We start from the raw sequence: 19,423 nt of genomic DNA on the forward strand, positions 1-19,423 counted from the left end.
TTCTATTCTGTCATCTGGCATAAAGTGGAGATTTGTTTAAAATCATTTACATCTGGGAAGTTACACAAACCTCCTGTACTTCAGAGAAACTATATTTCTGATCACCTCAATTGTTAAAAACTCACAGTTCTTATTTGTAGTAATACTCAGACAGATGGAAATATTAAAGCTGCTGTAGCCCACCTCTAATTAACTAATTTGTCAAATTTTCCACACTTTCCATTTTCTCAGTAAAATATACCAACAGTTGCCAACAGGATGCAGAACACTCTCAATGTTAAGCTACTCTCCACTGTGCCCGCCCATTTCCTCTCCTCCAAATGGGCGGTACAATCCATCAAGAGTCAGTTGTGTTTACTCACAAACTTGTCTATGATCCCAGTTATTATTATGTTATTTAATTTTGCCAAAGATTTCACAAACTATGAAACATGAATCCTACAACAAGTAAATGTTTCTTTGAAAACTAAGACGAATACTTTGCAGAGACTTGATAATGGAGAATTGCTTTAAAAATTGCTCTCAAATTACAGAGAAATAAAAAATAAAGAGAAAAATAGTAAAATTAAGAGAATTTTGTATCCTTTCAAATTATTATACAGGAATCTCTATCTTGTTTGCTCCACTTTAAAGAATCCCAAACTGGAAATCATTAAGCATCCAAAATGAGTATGATATATGCAAAAAATTCTAGAACTTCCAATCAGATCCATACACAAAAACAGACCTCAGCCTTTGTTGCAATGGCTAATAAATTCATATGTATGCAGATCTATATATGAAGATTTAGTCAGTTTTAATAATTTTTTACTTTTTAGTGATTTCAATTAACTGACAAATGACCAGTCCCAATCACATCCCCATCAAAAATTTCTACCATACCAGGTGGTCCTGGTGATAGGAACAGACAAGATGTGAAGTCATAGGACTTTGTAAATCCTTCTATAAAATAAAGAAAACAAGTCAAAATAAAGAAATACATTCATGGCATTTCTTTTAAGGTAAGCTATAGAACTACATAGAGGATAAAGGAAAAACTGAACCTTGGTAGAAATGACTCCAGTCAAAATGTTAATTTTTCTTGTTAAGATGCAATAAGGCACATGATTAAAAGATTGTTTCCTTTTAAAATGCAAACATCCTGTTTAGGAGCAAAAGTTTGTGAGGAAAAACAAACACACTTCCTCACTAAGAAGGCAAGTATATAATTCAGAACTGTTGTCAAGGTCTGTAGGTCCGAACCAGGTCTATAATTCAGAGAGTGTCAGAAGAGAACAAGCTATACTGTTTTGTTATCTCAGAATTTGATATTACTCAAAGAACAATGTGATTTGAACATTTATAAGGGCCATGGCACTTAGACAAATGGTTGTAGGTTTAGTTCTAGAAGGAAAGAAAAGGAGAAAGAAAGGAAACTCTGAAAAGCTACCATGTCCCAAGCACTCTTTGTGCTTCATTAAGGTATGCCATCCCCATATTTCAGAGTTGAGAAAGTGAGGCCAGAGGGAATTACCATATAAATAGGAAAGACCTATTCCAGGTTAACTCAGAAATTAGAACCAACACGTGGTGCCCTTTTCTGTTATACACCCACACTGATCCATTGACTTCCTGGCTAGCTTTTCCACTGCTTCTTCCTAAAGACAGAGGGGAAACTGACAGAAAATCTGGATTCAAGCTATGCTGCTGTCACAATGTTACATGGGACAAATTATTCAAATTCCTAGCCTATTTTTTTTCTAAAGAAAAAAATAATTAAAACACAAAAAAAGGGCAGAGAAAAAGGCATTAATACTATGGACCCAATATACAATTTTTTTGTATTTGCCTCAGATCTTTTTAATTCAGTAAATAAACATTACAGAGTTGATGACCCCTTCTCTCTCTAGAGGTAACTGCTTTCTTAAAGTTGAAATGTATCACCTCCATCATTTTATATTACATATGATGTTATTTTATATTATCTAACAGCACAGTAGATAGTACTATTTTCTGTTTTAAACTTTGCATACATGATATCATCATGTACATATCACTTTACTTTTTTATTTAGTATGATATTTTCAAGATTTATTTATGTTAATACATACATATATTAATGTATATGACTTATTTCAATAACACTCTATTGTATCACAATTTATCCATACATCTGTTAGTAGATATTTAAGTAATTTGCAAACAATGGTTGTTTAAAAACATGCAAACCCCATAAGGCTATCAAATGGATTTTTCAGCAAAAACTTTGCAGGCCAGAAAGGAGTTTCATGATATATTCAAACTGCTGAAAGAAAAAAAACCCTGCAATCAAGAATATTCTATCCAGCAAGGCTATCATTCAGAATAGAAGGAGAACTAAAGAATCTCCCAGACATACAAAAGTTAAAGAAATTCATCACCACTAAACCAGCCCTACAAGAAATGTTAAAGGGACTCTTTGAGCATAAAGGAAAGAAAAGTAGAAAGCACAAAAGCAGCAAAATTAAGTATATCTATAAAAATCAGTCAGGGGTGCCTGGGAGGCTCAGTCGGTTAAACGTCCGACTTCGGCTCAGGTCATGATCTCACGGTCTGTGAGTTCGAGCCCCGCGTCGGGCTCTGGGCTGATGGCTCAGAGCCTGGAGCCTGCTTCCGATTCTGTGTCTCCCTCTCTCTCTGACCCTCCCCCGTTCATGCTCTGTCTCTGTCTCAAAAGTAAAATAAACGTTAAAAAAAAAATCAGTCAAAGACTTCACAAAGTAAAAGGATGTAAAATATGACACCATATACCTAAAATGTACAGGAAAGAGGAGTGAAGAATGGGTTCAAACTTAAGCGACCATCAACTTAATATAGACTGTTATATGCATAAGATATTATATATAAACTTAATGGTACCCACAAATAAAAAACCAGTAACAAAGGGGCGCTTGTGTGACTTAGTTGAGCATCTAACTTGATTTTGGCTCAGGTCATGATCCAAGGTTCATGGGATCAAGCCCCACATCAATCGGGCTCCGTGTTGGGTATGGAGCCTGCTTAAGATTCTCTCTCTCTCTCTCTCTCTCTCTCTCTCTCTGCCCTTCCCCTGCTCTCTTTCTCAAAAAAAAAGAAAGAAAAAAAGAAAGAAATGTATATATATATATATATATATATACACACACACACACACACACAAATATGTATATATATATATATATACACACACACAAATATGTATATATATACTAATATATATATACATAATATATGTGTATATACATTATACACACACACACACACACACACACATACACAAATAAAGACAAAGGAATCCAAGAACTATCACTAAGGAAAGGCAGCAGCAAACCATGAGAGAAGAGAGCAAGAGAAGAAAGGAACAAAGAAGAACTATAAAAACAACCATAAAATAAGTAACAAAATGTCAATAACTACATACTTATGAATAATTACTTTGAATGTAAATGGACTAAATGCTCCAATCAAAAGACATAAGGTGATGGAATGGATAAAAAAGCAAGATCCATATACAGATGGGTGCCTCTAAGAGACACTCATTTTAGACCTAAAGACATACACAGATTGAAAGTCAATGAATGGAAAAGTATTTATCATGCAAATGGAAGTAAGAATCAGATAGCAATATTTATATCAGAAAAAAGTAGATTTTAAAACAAAGACTGTAACAATAAACAAAGAAGGACACTATATAATCATAAGGTGAACAGTCAAACAAGAAGATATAACAATTATAAATATATCCAACATGGGAGCACATAAATACATGAAGGAGCTAATAAGAACAAACATAAAAGAAGCTATCACTAGTAATAAACAATAATAGTAACAGACTTTAACACCCCACTTACATCAACAAATAGATCATCCAAACAGAAAATCAATAAGGAAACAGTGGCTTTGAATAACACACTGCACAAGATGGATCTAACATATATATTCATAACATTTGATCCTACAGCTACAGAATACAAATTCTTTTTGAGTGCACATTGGACATTCTCCAGAAGAGATCACAAATGGGCCCACAAAACAAGTCTTAACAAATTCAAAAAGATTGAAATCATACCATGCACTGTCATGACCACAATGTTATGAAACTGGAGATTAACCATAAGAAAATATCTGAAAAGAACACAAATACACGGAAGTTAAATAACATGCTACTAAACAAGGAATGGGTCAACCGAAAAATCAAAGAGGAAATTTAAAAATACATGAAGATAAATGAAAATGGGAAAAATAAGAGTCCAAAATCTTCAAGATGCAACAAAAACTGTTCTAAGATGGAAGTTTGTAACAATACAAGCCTACTTCAAGAAGCAAGAAAAATCTCAAATAAACAACCTTACCTTACACTTAAAGGAGCTAGAAAAAGAAAAACAAACAAAACCCAAAACCAGCAGAAGGAAGGAAATAATAAAGCTAAGAGCAGAAATAAATGAAATAGAAATTTTTAAAAAACAATAGAACAAAACAATGAAACCAGGAACTTGCTCTTTGAAAATATCAACAAAATTGATAATCCTTTAGCCAGACTCATAAAAAAAGGACTCAAATAGACAAAATCAGAAATGAAAGTGGAGAAATATAACAACCAATACCACAGTCGTTCAAAGGATTATAAGAGAATATAATGAAAAATTATATGCCAACAAATTCGACAACCTAGAAGAAATGGATAAATTCCTAGAAACTTGTAATCTATCAAAACTGAACCAGGAAGAAATCTGAAATTTGAATAAACTGATTACCAGCAATGAAATTAAATCAGTAATCAAAAACTCCCTACTAACAAAAGTCCAGGACCAAATAGCTTCACAAATGAATTCTAACAAATATTCAAAGAAGAGTTAATACCTATTCTTCTCAATTCCAAAAAATACAAGAAGAAGGAAAGTTTCCAAATTCATTGTATGAAGCCAGCATTACTCAGATACTAAAACCAGATAAAGACACTATAAAAAAAAAAGAGAACTACCGGTCAATATCTCTGATGAACATAGAAGCAAAAATAGTCAACAAAATGCTAGCAAAACAAATCAAACAACACATTTAAAAAAATCATTCACCACAATCAAGTGGAATTGATTCCCGGGATATAAGCGTGGTTCAATATTTTGAAATCAATCAATGTGACACAACACATCAACAAGAGACAGGATAAAAAACCATATAGCCATTGGAACAGATGCAGAAAAAGCATTTGACAAAGTACAACATCCATTCATGATAAAAACCCTCAACAAAGTAGATTTAGGGAAACATACCTCAACATAATAAAAACCATATATAAAAACTACACAGATAACATCAGACTCAATTATGAAAACTGAGAGCTTTTCTCCTAGGTCAGGATCAAGACAAGGGTGAACACTCTCACCACTTTTATTCAACATGTATTGCAAGTCCTAGCCACAGCAATCAGAAAAGAAACAGAAAATGAAAGGCATCCCAATAGGTAAGGAAGAAGTAAGATTTTCACTATTTACAGATGACATGATATGCTGTATAGAAAACCCTAAAGACCCTACCAAAAAACTACTAGAACCAATAAATGAATTCAGTAAGGTTTCAGGATACAAAATCAATATGCAGAAATACATTGCATTTCTATACACTAAAAAATGAAGTAGAAAAAACAGAAATTAAGAAAAATGAACTTTTGGGACCTCATCAAGATAAAAAGCTTCCATACTGTGAAGGAAACAGTCAACAAAACTAAAAGGCAACTGATAGAATGGAAAAAGGTTATTTGCAAATGACATACTGGATAAAGAGTCAGTATCCAAAATTCTATAAAGAACTTACCAAACTCAACACCTGAAAACAAATAATCCAATGAAAAAATGAGAAGACATGAACAGACACTTTTCCAAAGAAGACATCTAAATGACCAACAGACACATGAAAAGATGCTCAACATCACTCATCATCAGGGAAATACAAATCAAAATCACACTGAGATACCACCTCACACTGGTCAGAGTGGCTCAAATTAACAACTCAGGAAACAACAGATGTTGGTTAGGATGTGGAGAAAGGGGAACCTTCTTGTACTGTTGGTGGGAATGTAAACTGGTGCAGCTGCTCTAGAAAGCATTGTGGAGGTTCCTCAAAAAATTAAAAATAGAACTACCCTGCGGCCCATCAATAGCACTACTAGGAATTCATCCAAAGGATACAGGAGTGCTGATTCATAGGGGCACATGTACCCCAATGTTTATACCAGTGCTTTCAACAATAGCCAAATTATGGAAAGAGCCTAAATGTCCATCAATTGATGAATGGATAAAGAAGATGTGGTTTATATATAGAATGGAATACTATCTGGCAATGAGAAAGAATGAAATCCTGCCATCTGCAACAATGTGGATGGAACTAGAGGGTATTACGCTAAGTGAAATCAGTCAGTCAGAGAAAGACATATATTTTTTCATTCATATGTGAAACTTGAGAAACTTAACAGAGGACCATGGGGGGAGGGAAGAGGAAAATATAGTTTCAAACAGATAGGGAGAGAAACCATAAGAGACTCTTGAATGCAGAGAACAAACTCAGTGTTGATGAGGTAGGCAGGGGAGGGAGGAAATGGGTGATGGGCATTGAGGAGGGCATTTATTGGGATGAGCACTGGCTGTTTTATGTAAGCGATGAATCATGGAAATCTACACCCAAAACCAAGAGCACACTGTATATACTGTATGTTAGCTAACTTGACAATAAATTAAATATTAAAAAATAAAAAATAAATAAAAATTTAACAATAATAAATAAATAAAACAATTCCATTTACAATTGTACCAAAAATAATAAAATACCTGGGAATAAACCTACCATAGAGGTGAAAGGCCTATACTCTGAAAATTATAAAATATTGATAAACGAAATCAAACATGGCACAAATGGAAAGATATTCCATGCTCATGGATTGGAAAAACAAATATTGTTAAAATGTCCATATTACTCAAAGCAGTCTACAGATTTAATGCAATATCTATCAAAATATTAACAGCATTTTTACAGAACTAGAACAAATCATCCTAAAATTTGTATGCAACCACAAAAGACCCTGGATAGCCAAAGCAATCTTGAAAGAGAAGAACAGAGCTGGAGATATCACAATTCCAGATTTAAAGTTATACTACAAAACTGTAGCTATCAAAACAGTATAGGGGCGCCTGGGTGGCGCAGTCGGTTAAGCGTCCGACTTCAGCCAGGTCACGATCTCGCGGTCTGGGAGTTCGAGCCCCGCGTCGGGCTCTGGGCTGATGGCTCAGAGCCTGGAGCCTGTTTCCGATTCTGTGTCTCCCTCTCTCTCTGCCCTTCCCCCGTTAATGCTCTGTCTCTCTCTGTCCCCAAAATAAATAAACGTTGAAAAAAAAAATTTTTTTTAAATAAAAAACAATAAAAAAAAAACAGTATAGTATTAGCACAAAAATAGACACATAAATCAATAGAACAGAATAGAGGGCTCAGAAATAAACCCATAATTATATGGTCAATTAATCTGTGACAAAGAAGGCAAGAATATGCAATGGGAAAAAAAGAGCCTCTCCAACAAATGATGTTGGGAAAACTGGGCGGCTACATGCAAAAGAATGAAACTGGACCACTTTCTCACACAATACACAAAAATAAACTCAAATGGATTAAAGACTTAAATGTGAGACCTGAAACCTTAAAAGTCCTAGAAGAGAAAACAGGCAACAATTTCTCTGACATTGGCCATAGGAACATTTATCTAGATATGTCTCCTGAGGCAAGGGAAACAAAAGCAAAAATAAACTATTGATGGGACTACATCAAACTAAAAAGCTTCTGCACAGCAAAGAAAACAATAAACAAAACTAAAAGGCAACCTCCTGAATGGGAGAAGATATTTGCAAATCACATACCCAATAAAGGGTTAGTAACCAGAATATATAAAGAACTTAATACAACTCAACACCAGAAAAACAATATCATTAAAAAATGGGTAGAAGATACTAACAGACATTTCTCCAAAGAAGACACACAAATGGCCAACAGACACATGAAAAGATGATCAACATCACCAATAATTAGGAAAATGCAAATCACAACCACAATTGGATATCACCTCACACCTGTCAGAATGGCTGAAATCAAAAACATAAGAAACAACAAGTGTTGACAAGGTTGTGGAGAAAGGGGAACTCTTGTGTACTATTGTTGGGAATGCAAACTGGTGTAGCCACTGTGGAAAACAGTATGGAGATTCCTCAATAAATTAAAAACAGAATTACCATATGATCCAGTAATTCCACTACTGGGTATTTATCCAAAGATAATAAAAACCCTAATTTGAAAAGATATGCATACCCCTATGTTTATTGCAGCATTATTTGCAATAGCCAAATTATGGAAGCAATCCACATGTCTATCAATAGAGGAATAGATAAAGAAGTACTGTGTGTGTGTGTGTGTGTGTGTGTGTGTGTGTGTAATGAAATGTTACTCAACTATAAAAAATAATGAAATCTTACCATTTGCAATAACATGGATGATGGAGCTAGAGGATATAACACTGAGTGAAATAAGTCACAGGAAGACAAATATCAAATGATTTCACTCATGTGTGGAATTTAAGAAACAAAAGAAAGGCCCAGCTCCCTTCACATCTAGCTATGGCTCTGTGATTCACATTGGTCAATGGATGTGAGCAAAATGAATGTAAGCAGAAATGGCAAGTTCAGCTTCTGAATCATGCCCTTCAAGGGAAGGTATGTGCACAATATGTATCTGAAATGGCCAAAGATGGCCCAGTCATCTTAGATCTTAACATGGAAGCCACATGTTGAGAATGACAGAGCAACAAGAGAGAGGGAGACTAGGTCTCCAAAAGTTTTGAGTTCACTAGACCACCTGTCCTGACATTTATAGGAGAGAAAAATAAACATAATCTTTAAAAAATAAAAAATAAAAACAAAGGAACAAATAAAAGAGACATACCAAAACAAACAAACAAAGTAGACTCTTAACTGTAAAGAATAAAGTGATGGTTACCAGAGGGAGGTGGGTGGCATGATGGGTGAATAGGTGAAGGGGATTAAGAGTATAGTTACCATGTGGGGCGCCTGGGTGACTCAGTCAGTTAAGCGGTTAAGCGTCTGACTTCAGCTCAGGTCCTGATCTCTCCATTTCCATTCCAGCCCTGCATCGGGCTCTGTGCTGACAGCTCAGAGCCGGAGCAAATTCCGATTCTGTGTCTCCCTCTCTCTCTGCCCCTCCCTCCCTCTTTCTCTCTCTCTCAAAAATAAATATTAAAAAAAAATTTTAAGGGTACACTTCTGATGAGCACTGAGTAACACACAGAATTGTTGAATCACTATACTATACACCTGAAACTAATATAATACTGTGTATTAACTAAAGTGGAATTAAAATAAAAAATAAAGTGAAATAAAATTTCCAAGAGCTTTTTCTTGTTCTTTGTTCCTTTTGTAGCATTCTGTTCATTTTTCATGAATGCAACATCTCATCTTTCTGACAATAGAATGCTTTCTCATGTATCCTGCATTACATCTGTTCCCTCCAAATGATTGCGTTTTCATTATGTTTCATTGTTTATGTTTACCTCTTTAGTGTTAGAGGGTTTCCTCAAATGTGTGATAAGGCTTGATTGTATATTCATATTTAAGAGTGAATTACTTTTTAATAATTTAGTAACTTTAGAAATAATTTTTAGCTTATTGGAAGCTTTGTATAAGTGGCCAAGACTCATTGACTGTAAGTTTACATTGTAGAGTATTTTTATTTAGCAGAACCACAAACATGTCGTTTAGTGTTTTCTTTGTTATTGTTTAGTTTTTTCAGAGGGATAAAAGCCTGGTCTCCAGTAGGCTAGCTATAGGCCAGGGAAGCTGGGATGGGATGTCTCTCAATTCAGCTAGTAGAATTTAATTTAATCCCCTGCTTTCAACAAGGAGCCTCAACATGACCCTTTCTTGTGCCAGAGACTGAATTCAGTCTGGAACAATTCCTCTGGAGAATAATCTCAGGTCTCTTCCAGGTCTGGGGAATGGACATTGGGCAATATGGGATGAGACTGGGAACCAGGGGTATACAGACTCCTTATATAGACTCTGAACCAAGTCCTATGTTTTCTGCTCCAGTCCCTCACTCCTCCCAGTCAGTCCCAAGTGCCTCTCCTCCCTGAGCCCTTCTGGGGTTCTATGAAGAGAATCACCTTGTTTGTGTCAGCCTCCTCTCCAGACACTTGGGATTCAGTTTACTCTATTCTCCTACATCAACTACCTCTCATTCACTGGTTTTCCATTTTTTAAAAATGTGAAATTGTTTCTTGTCCTCAGCCATTACCTTGTCTTGTCCTGATGGACCTTATAGGAGGGCGTATAGATAAATACTTAGGTTAGATTTGTCACCTTTATTTTTTTTTAGTTTTTTTAATGTTTTTATTTATTTTTGGGACAGAGAGAGACAGAGCATGAGCAGGGGAGGGGCAGAGAGAGACACACACACACACACAATCCAAAGCAGGCTCCAGGCTCTAAGCTGTCAGCACAGAGCCCGATGCAGTGCTCGAACTCACAGAGTGTGAGATCATGACCTGAGCTGAAGTTGGATGCTTAACCGACTGAGCCACTCAGGTGCCCCTAGATTTGTCACCTTTAAATGGAAGTCCATTGCAAATACCTTCTCCCTATCTGTAATTTGTTTTTGGACCTGATCTTCTCCCACAAAGTGAGCATAATAATAACAATGACAACAACAATAATAATAATACTCCTTCTTTAGAGTGTTCTTGTGAGGTTCCAAAAGTGGTAATGTATGAGATAGCACTTTATAAACTGGAATATGCCATATGAATTCTAGTTACTATTAAAACAAATAGGGGCTCATAGGTGGCTCAGTTAGTTGAGCATCTGACTCTTGATTTTGGCTCAGATCATGATCCCAGGGTCATGGAATAGAACCCCATGCTGAGCATGGAGTCTGCTTAGGCTTCCCTCTCTCCCCCTCCTTTTCCCCTCCCCCACTTGCCTGCATTCATTCTCTTTCTCTCTCTCTCTCTCAAAAAAAATTCATTTTTGTATCCCTCGTAGCAGGAAACAGACTACATGAACATTTTCAGCAATGTTTTAGGCTTATTTATAACAACTAGAGAACACCTTTTTTTGGTAAAAATATTCCACAGAACTGTTCTTAAATAGACATTTAAAGTAATCATTGACCTCAATGATCTAAGAGTAACATCCAATACTACATTAGAGATAGGACATTAGTAATAATATATTCACAAAAATATCTTCAATATTTTAGTGTTAGATGTTATAGTTCTGACTTTCAAATAGAGGCAATCTACCTGTGTTTTAAGTTACATCAATTCAAATTTATCCTTGAGTCTAAATATACTAATTTAATGCCAGTTCTTGTTAAATACAAAAAAATAGAAAACAGGAAAATCGTAATATTCTGGCAGTGCTCATTATGTTTGGGATCTTTCTCTCTTCTTTATTACATATCAAACATTTACACCTGGGTCAGATATTATGTACTGTTTTTTAGTCCAAAAGACTAAAATATTCAAACTAATGTCAGGTGAAAAGTGCCAAAGAAGATCACTAAGCCATTCTGTTCGCTAAATGAAATGATCTGTCCACTTAGCCAAGTCAGAAAGGTGCATGTCTCAAAGGATTTAGTTTGGAGAATACATTTTTATAACATAAAGAATGAGATAATTAATAAAAAGAGAAAGACTGGTTGTTCAGATAAACATTAGGTTGATAATATAGGATTCTATCTTCCCTATGGAGAGTTGAGATAATTGCTTTCAGAAAAGTTTCTGCTATTTTCCAGGTAATTTCACATAGAGAATCTTACTTAATCCTTCCCTTAGTTGCTTAAAGTATCTGGATTCAATCCCATTTTGCAGATAAGAAACTGAGAGGTCAAAAAGCTAAGCTATTTATTAAACTTAGAGTCAGCATTTGAACCCAAGTCTCCAAGTTCCAAGGAAAATGCCTGATTGACCACTCCACTCCAGGGATAAATCACCTGCTGAAATCTTACGATCTGCTGAAAATGCATTGAGGCACACATGGGATGAAGGATAAAAGTGGGGACCTCTCACAGCCCACAGCATTGTCAGCAGATGTCCCGTGGCATATGCCGGCACATTCTGTCAGCCCCTTGGGGGCACCAGAGTATCAGACGACCAAAATGACAGGTTGTACAAAGATCCAGACTCATTACAAATGGCCCTTCTTTTCCTTTTGTTTCGTTCGTTCTGAGCAGCTGGCATCTTTCAGCGAACTGTCGGTATTATATTTAAGACATAGTACATCATTAAAATAAAGCTCGGGGCTAATAATTATGTCTTGTTCAGGTGTTTTATGACTAAAGATTCTGACTTTCCCCCAAGGTTTCCAACTCACTCTTTTCCAAATTGCTTCTCTAAGGGCATTTGTTACATTGTGGACGTGTCCCCAACAATTAAATAGCAGTTTAATCCTCCCTCTCTAGATCTTTCTTTTTGAGGTAGTGTCCCGGAGCCTAAGCTGCTTCCGCTTTCGAGGCGGTATTTATGGAGTCCTCACCTGGCTGCGTGAGCGTGATTGCACACACAGGTCAATCCCAGTGGAAAGCCAGCGCCCAGCCTTGGTGCTGCTCACAGGAAGCAATACTCCTACCCTCCCTGTTCTGCCTCCATCTCCCCCTTTGTTCAACAGTCATTAAGACATCAACACACCCAATTTAACTATCAGATGGGGAGAAGAGCACAGCACCTGGATTACACAAGTGTTGAAACTCTAAGCTTTATTTTATCTATAAAATGAGATTGGTGGCAGTCCCCACCATTCAGAATTATTGTGGAGACCAAATGAGGTCCCGTATGTGAAATCACTTTGTCACTTGTAAAGAAGGTAGTACTTTAGAATTGGCAAAAGCATTCTCATTGAGGTTGCCTCTTCAGCGCTTGGTAAGCCCTGGTACTTTGTGGTGGGAGGGAGCAGCTCTTTGCTAGTTTACTTCTAAAGTGGAAAAGCCTCTTGGGGCACCTGGGTGGCTCAGTCGGTTGGGTCTCAGACTTTGGCTCAGGTCATGATCCCACAGTTCAGGACTCTGTGCTGACAGCTGAAACCCTGAAGCCTGCTTCCAGTTCTGTGTCTCCATCTTTCTGCCCCTCCCCTCCTCATGCTCGCTCTCTTGCTCTCTCTCAAAAGTAAATAAACATTTAAAAAAATTTTAAATATAAAGCCTGTTGGACCATTTCCTTCCTTGGCTTGGCATGTAATATGGCTGTGCAAGGAGGCAAAGCAAATAGGGCAAGGGGACATCTCCTCTATGCAAGGCAGCAAGAGAATTAGATTGACTTTAATGACCCCCCCCCAGGTGCCCCTCTTAATCCCTGAAAAAAAGAAACTCCCTTGAAACCAGGGTCTGTGTAAGTATTCCTTTACAAATTCTCAATTTCCTTGTTAAGCCTCTTAGTTCTCTTACTGTTCAGAATTCACAAAACGCATTTTGACACAAACATTTAAATTAGCACTACTTAACCAAGATTCTCTTAGCTCAATCTAGTTGGATATCCAGTAGCAAATAGCTGAACTACTTAGATTTTACACTTTGTAATCAGAAATAAACACCTTGATATGGATATCCAAATCTCAGGACCACATATACATAATTTTTTCTTTCTAATGTAAATGATATATTTGATATATTTTTTATATAACTTAGAACTATCAAGGAACTTGAACCCTGGATCACTCTTCAGTTCTTTTATAAAATATGTTCAGCCTCTTTTCAGGGCAGGTGCTTTTCTATGCGCTGAGGGTTCAGAAATGAATAAACACTGAGTTAACCCAGCTTTCCTAGGTCTTGCCAAGTAGCAGAATTATCTGTCTCCTCTGCCCAAAGACATTCTACCAGAGAACTGACTTGCTTGGTCTTCGGGTTACATTTAGGTCTGCCAAACTCAGGTAAGTTCAACTAGCTATAAACTAATTGTTATAAACTATTTTAATGTAAACAGAGTAAATTGAAAAACCCATTTATTCATACAAGTTCACTTTGGCAGTTTGATTCTGTTCAAACTGACAAAATAAACAAAATTCCAAACTTTCACAGGCATTTCGACCTCATTCTCAGACTTGGTTAGCTTTGCAAAACAGCAACAATTATTAGATTTGCATAAATCGTATTACCTAACATTTATTAAGCCCTAGCAATGTGGCATGTTCTTAACATGGATTATGTTTCTTAAGCCTCGTGATAACTATTAACATGATGAGAGATTATCTCCAATTTCCAGATGGCAAATGTAGCAGGAATGAAACCAAGAATTTCTCACCAGGTCTAGCCCTTGACACGCTAGTGAAATAAATGAAATATCTCCTCACTCTTAAATATGTTTTAATTTAACATTTATTGAGTACCTACTATGTATAAATTACAGTGCTAAATTCTGGAGAGATACAGTTCCTACCCCCAAAAGCAATTAAAAATTTAATAGAGCATATGACATGTACAGAAATAATATAAGGTATTAAATTAAGTCGGCAGAGGCAGCAGCGGAGGAGTCCTGGACATGAGCCAAGAATGGAGGTCCCACACGAGAACACCGTTATTGTGGCGGAGTGGGTGCTCGGGCACTCTTCATCCTCTGCCAGTGACAGGCTTAATGGTGTGTACCACACCACTGAGAGTGTTGGACAAAAAAACAGAGTGAGTGAGAAAGGTCCATCTTGAATCTCTCCCAGCAAGAAGGCCAGTAGAGGAGCATCCTTCCTCTGCAGCTATTCTGGGTCAGGCTTCAGCTCCCTCCCCCACATCCCTCATCTGCTCTCAGGTTCTCCCCATGGTAGTCCCATTTACTCAGACCACTCACACTGAGCTTCACTCTCCCACTGAGTACCCACGGGAGCAGGCTCTTTCCTGTGGAACCTGAGGAACCTTCCCCCACCACTTAACCTCTTGTCTTAGTCTGTTTAGGCTGCTAGGTTAGGGTCTGAGTGGCTTATTAGCAATGCACACTTATTTCTCACAGTCCTGGCCACCAGGGGAGCCCAAGATGAAAGTATGGCATATTTGGCGTCCGGCGAGACCCGCTTTCTGGTTCATAGACCACGTGTTTTCGCTGTGTCCTTACATGGTGGAAGACGAAGGAACTCTCTGGGGCCTGTTTTATAAAGGTGCTGGTCCTGTTTTGGGGGTCTCCAACTTCATGACTTAATCACCTGCCAAAGGCCCCACCTCCAAATATCGTCACATTAGGGATTAGGTTTCAACATATGAATTTGGGTACGACACAAACATTCAATCTTCTTTTTTTTTAATGGATCTTTCCCTTATTATAAAATTAGGTGTGCATATTTTTAAATTTCAAATTATTCAAAAGGAGAGGAAGAAAAATACACACTATGTTGTTTCCCACCCTCCGGCCGCCCAGGACTAACGGGCCTCTGGGCACTGGTCCCTTGAGCTTCTTCTCTTTATACACAAGGACACCCACATCCACACACACCTTCACACATACACACACGCACGCACACCACACACGCTTACATAGCACAGTCACTTCAGACAACTGACGGGAGACCCAGAGTCCTGCACCACCAGAGATGCAGCAAGGATTGTCACGGAGGCCTCAGAAAAGGACATCTAAGTCCTAAGAGAGCGGGCAGTTCGAAAAAGGTTAATCTCCTGTCCAAGGGCAGTATCTGACTCACAGCGAAGCATTCACAGTATGGGTGCCAAAACTTGTGGTAACAGAAGAAGGGTTGTCTGCTGAGAACTTTTCCTCAGTGGAACCAGCACTATGAGGACACAGAAGGCATTTTATGCCCCGGCTTCCCTCAGTGGGCACCAGTCTCAGAGATGGCATTGCTGGGGGCTATAGGGACAGGGTAGCCATGCATAGTTTCCCAGAAAATAGGAACATTATTGAAGCGAGTCAGGTCGAGAGAGGAGGAAAATGCTGGACACGTTCGTGGGTAAAAACTACAGTACCTGAAACACTCCCTGAGGACTCTAGGATTGCTGGAAAGAAATTTGCCATGAGTGTTAGGTCCCTCAGAACGCACTGGGACAGATTTTGAAAAAATGACTGCTTTGTAGCTGTTCTTCTGACTCTCAGGATTCTGATGTGGGAAATGTGGGAGACACAGCAATACAAATCGAGCACTCCTGACAAGGCAGATAAGACCTGGAATCTGAGATTGCCAAGACCCTGACATCAGCGGGCTGCAGAGAAGATACCTCCCCACTGTTCGCTGCAGCTGACACCAGATAGCATAAAGAGACAGCCAGCCCCAAAGAGTCAAAAACAAGAGCTGCAATCAAACAATCTGGGGGATACAGACGTTTTCCCTGAGGCAAGTCACAAGATACTCTATAACAGAATACAGCTGCTTGAATAAACCATCCTCATTGCAAAATCTCTCCACTGGCAGAGTTCTAGAGTGTGAACCATGCAAGTTTTCAAATAAATCCATGACAAAAATATATTTTTTTTCCTGTCTTGTTTTTTAAAACAACAAAAAAGGGTAGGAATGCAAATTGTACTAAATACTGGCTGATTACCAAGAGTGACTCCGGTATGAGCTAGGGAAAACACGTGCAATTAGGAGACAAGGGGAGAGACCAGACTATATCTTGGGATACAGTATCACAAAATGAGGCATCATCCCTATTCTACAAAATACAACTCTTCCAGGAGATAAAACATAATTTGCTGAAACATGTTTGTAAATGTTTTTAATAATCTGATTGGCATTTGTTTTACAATTATATCCATTTTCTATTATTGCTTCCGGTAAATTTTTACTTTTAGTTCCATAAAACAGTACCTTGCTTCCTTTTTTAAATAATTCAGTTCATGATTTCTATCTTGATGTTTGCTGAGAGGTTCAAGATAGAAATGTTGAATCTAAATAAAAAAGAAAACTGAAAACAAATCTTAGAATGAACCAGAAATTCAGAGTAATAAGGGTATATACGGTCAGGGAAAAAAAAAATTCTCATTAGCCAGAGAAATCCTGCATGAGTAAAAAATTAACAGGCATCTCCTTTGGTCTTCTGTTCTCTGATGTCCTCGAGAGTGTCAGACTCACCTTGGTATGACATGACCGCACAGAGCCTCTTCTGTCATGGACTGATGCCCTTTGGTTTCAAATAAGTGCTGTTTTCTGGAGACTTTTACTCCTTTTCTGGCCATCATCCCAGAAGTATTGATCAGCTTAGTGCCATTGCCCTATTCTGCCTTAGAATGGCGCCGGAGTTATCTCTTAAAACCCAAATTTCATCATGCCACTACTGCTTAAACCTCTGTGGTCATTCCCTATCATCTCCCAGTAACAATGCTCAATGTCCTTAAAAAGTCTAAAAGAATCTTTATAATCTAGATGCTGCCAAGCTTCCAGTTTCCAATGAACAAACTGAGAACCAGTCTGGTAAAAAAAAAAAAAAAAAAAAGCTCACAAAATGTCACCAACTGGTGATGGAACTGGGCTGGGTTTCGAAAATTGAATTTCCCCTCCCAGAACTTCTGCACTGCCCCCGGTGAAAACGGAAAATTAGCCTTTTCAGTTTTATTTAGAAAAAAAAATAGGAATCACACACTATTTCTAGCATATTACAGTAATCTTTCCTTATCCATGAGGGATTCGATCAAAGACTCCCCAGTCTTACCATATACTGTAATAAAAGTTACGTGAATGTGGTTTCTCTCTCTCTCTCTCTCTCTCCGTCCCACGCACACACCCTTTCTCTCTCAAAATATCTTATTGTACTGCACTCACCCTTCTTCTTGTGACGATGTGAGATGATAAAATGCCTACGTGATGAGATGAAGACAATGACACAGGCACTAGGATGAAGCATTAGGCTACCACTGACCTGATGATTCATCAGAAGGAGGGTCATCTGCTTCTGGACCGTGCTTCACGCGGGTGATGAAACTGCTGGAAGCAAAACTGCAGGTGAGTGGGCACCACTGGAGTTATTTGAAAACTTCGGGGAGGGTTGAGCTAGCCCTCTAATGACGATGCTCAGAAAGTTATTCCAACACATTTGAAAATGATTTAAACTACTTTTTTTTGTTTTGTTTCTTTCATCTGGTATACTTTAATATTGTCTTGTTTGCTTAATCCCGACATGACTAACTAGTCTCTTTTTACTGTTTTTTATGAGGTGGCATTTCCTAGATCATGATTATCACACTGACTCTGGAATTTCACTACTTTAAGGGGCCCACCCTCCCCCCACCCCAGAAGAGGTCTAGGTTGTGTTTTTCATCTTCTGAGGTCATCAGACCCTCAGCAGTAAAAGAACTCTATGGGAGCCCTCCTTTCTGCTTTTTTCTCCTGTTGTTCTAAGAATTTCCTCTCCAAACTGTGGCCTCCAGCTCTGATCATTTCTACAAAGATATTGAAAGACCCAAAGCCCAACCATCCCTACACTGTACTCAGTGAAACCTGGGGTCCAGAGTCAACCATAGAATAATACTGGATTCACTGGCCCTTTGCCTCTACAGTGATGTCCCTTGTTCTGCGGGTGGCAGTTGTCCCATGGGCAACCAGAGCTGCTGTCTGTCTGACGCGGTGTCTCTTGATGTGGCCAGAACCTGGAAACCCTCAGCAAACAATTCGGCCTTGACATGGAGGCCCTTTGGCTCTTCAGCCCTGTCCCTGAGCACCTGATCCTGCACTGGAGACCTTCTTAAGAATGTAGCTCTAACATTCTTGCAGGCTTAGCTCGCCAATAGGGGCTATTTGTTCCCATTTTACACCTATTCATAGATACATACTATTTTAACTTTTAGTCAAAAGAATTTTATTTTGAAATAATTTTCAAAGAACTATTTGACAATGACATCAAAACAATAAAACCAATTTATCATTCAATAAAATCTTTTTCAAAATATTCTATAATTTAAATTATTTTAGCACCCCTTTTCAGTCTCAAAAGTGTCCCAGTTTGTGATGGTTACCAGAGGGAGGTGGGGAGGGATGGGTTAAATAGGCAATGGGGATTAAGGAGGGCACTTGTTGTGATGAACACCGGGGGATGTATGAAAGGTTTGAATCACTATATTGAACACCTGAAACTAACATTATACTCTATGTTAACTAACTGGAACTTAAATACAAACTTTTTAAAAATTAAATGTAATTTTTTTAAAAGTGTCACTGTTTGGACATTAAGTTACATGGTTGCCTTACTTGACGATGTGGGATGAGAAGGAGCAGAGTCCCAAATCCACATCAAGAGTGGTGTTACCAGGTCATTGCATAGTGAACCAAGAGCCCTTAATGGCACCACACTCCAGTAACACTCAGCCACAGCAAACAACCTGCACAGTGTCCAGGCAGAAGGTAGAGCTTTCTTGGCTGCTTTTGGGTCCCAGGGATATAGATGGTGCCCGATGTGCCCCAAATAC

Source organism: Prionailurus bengalensis, chromosome A1 (genome assembly GCF_016509475.1).
Source record: "Prionailurus bengalensis isolate Pbe53 chromosome A1, Fcat_Pben_1.1_paternal_pri, whole genome shotgun sequence".
Taxonomy (NCBI): Eukaryota; Metazoa; Chordata; class Mammalia; order Carnivora; family Felidae; genus Prionailurus; species Prionailurus bengalensis.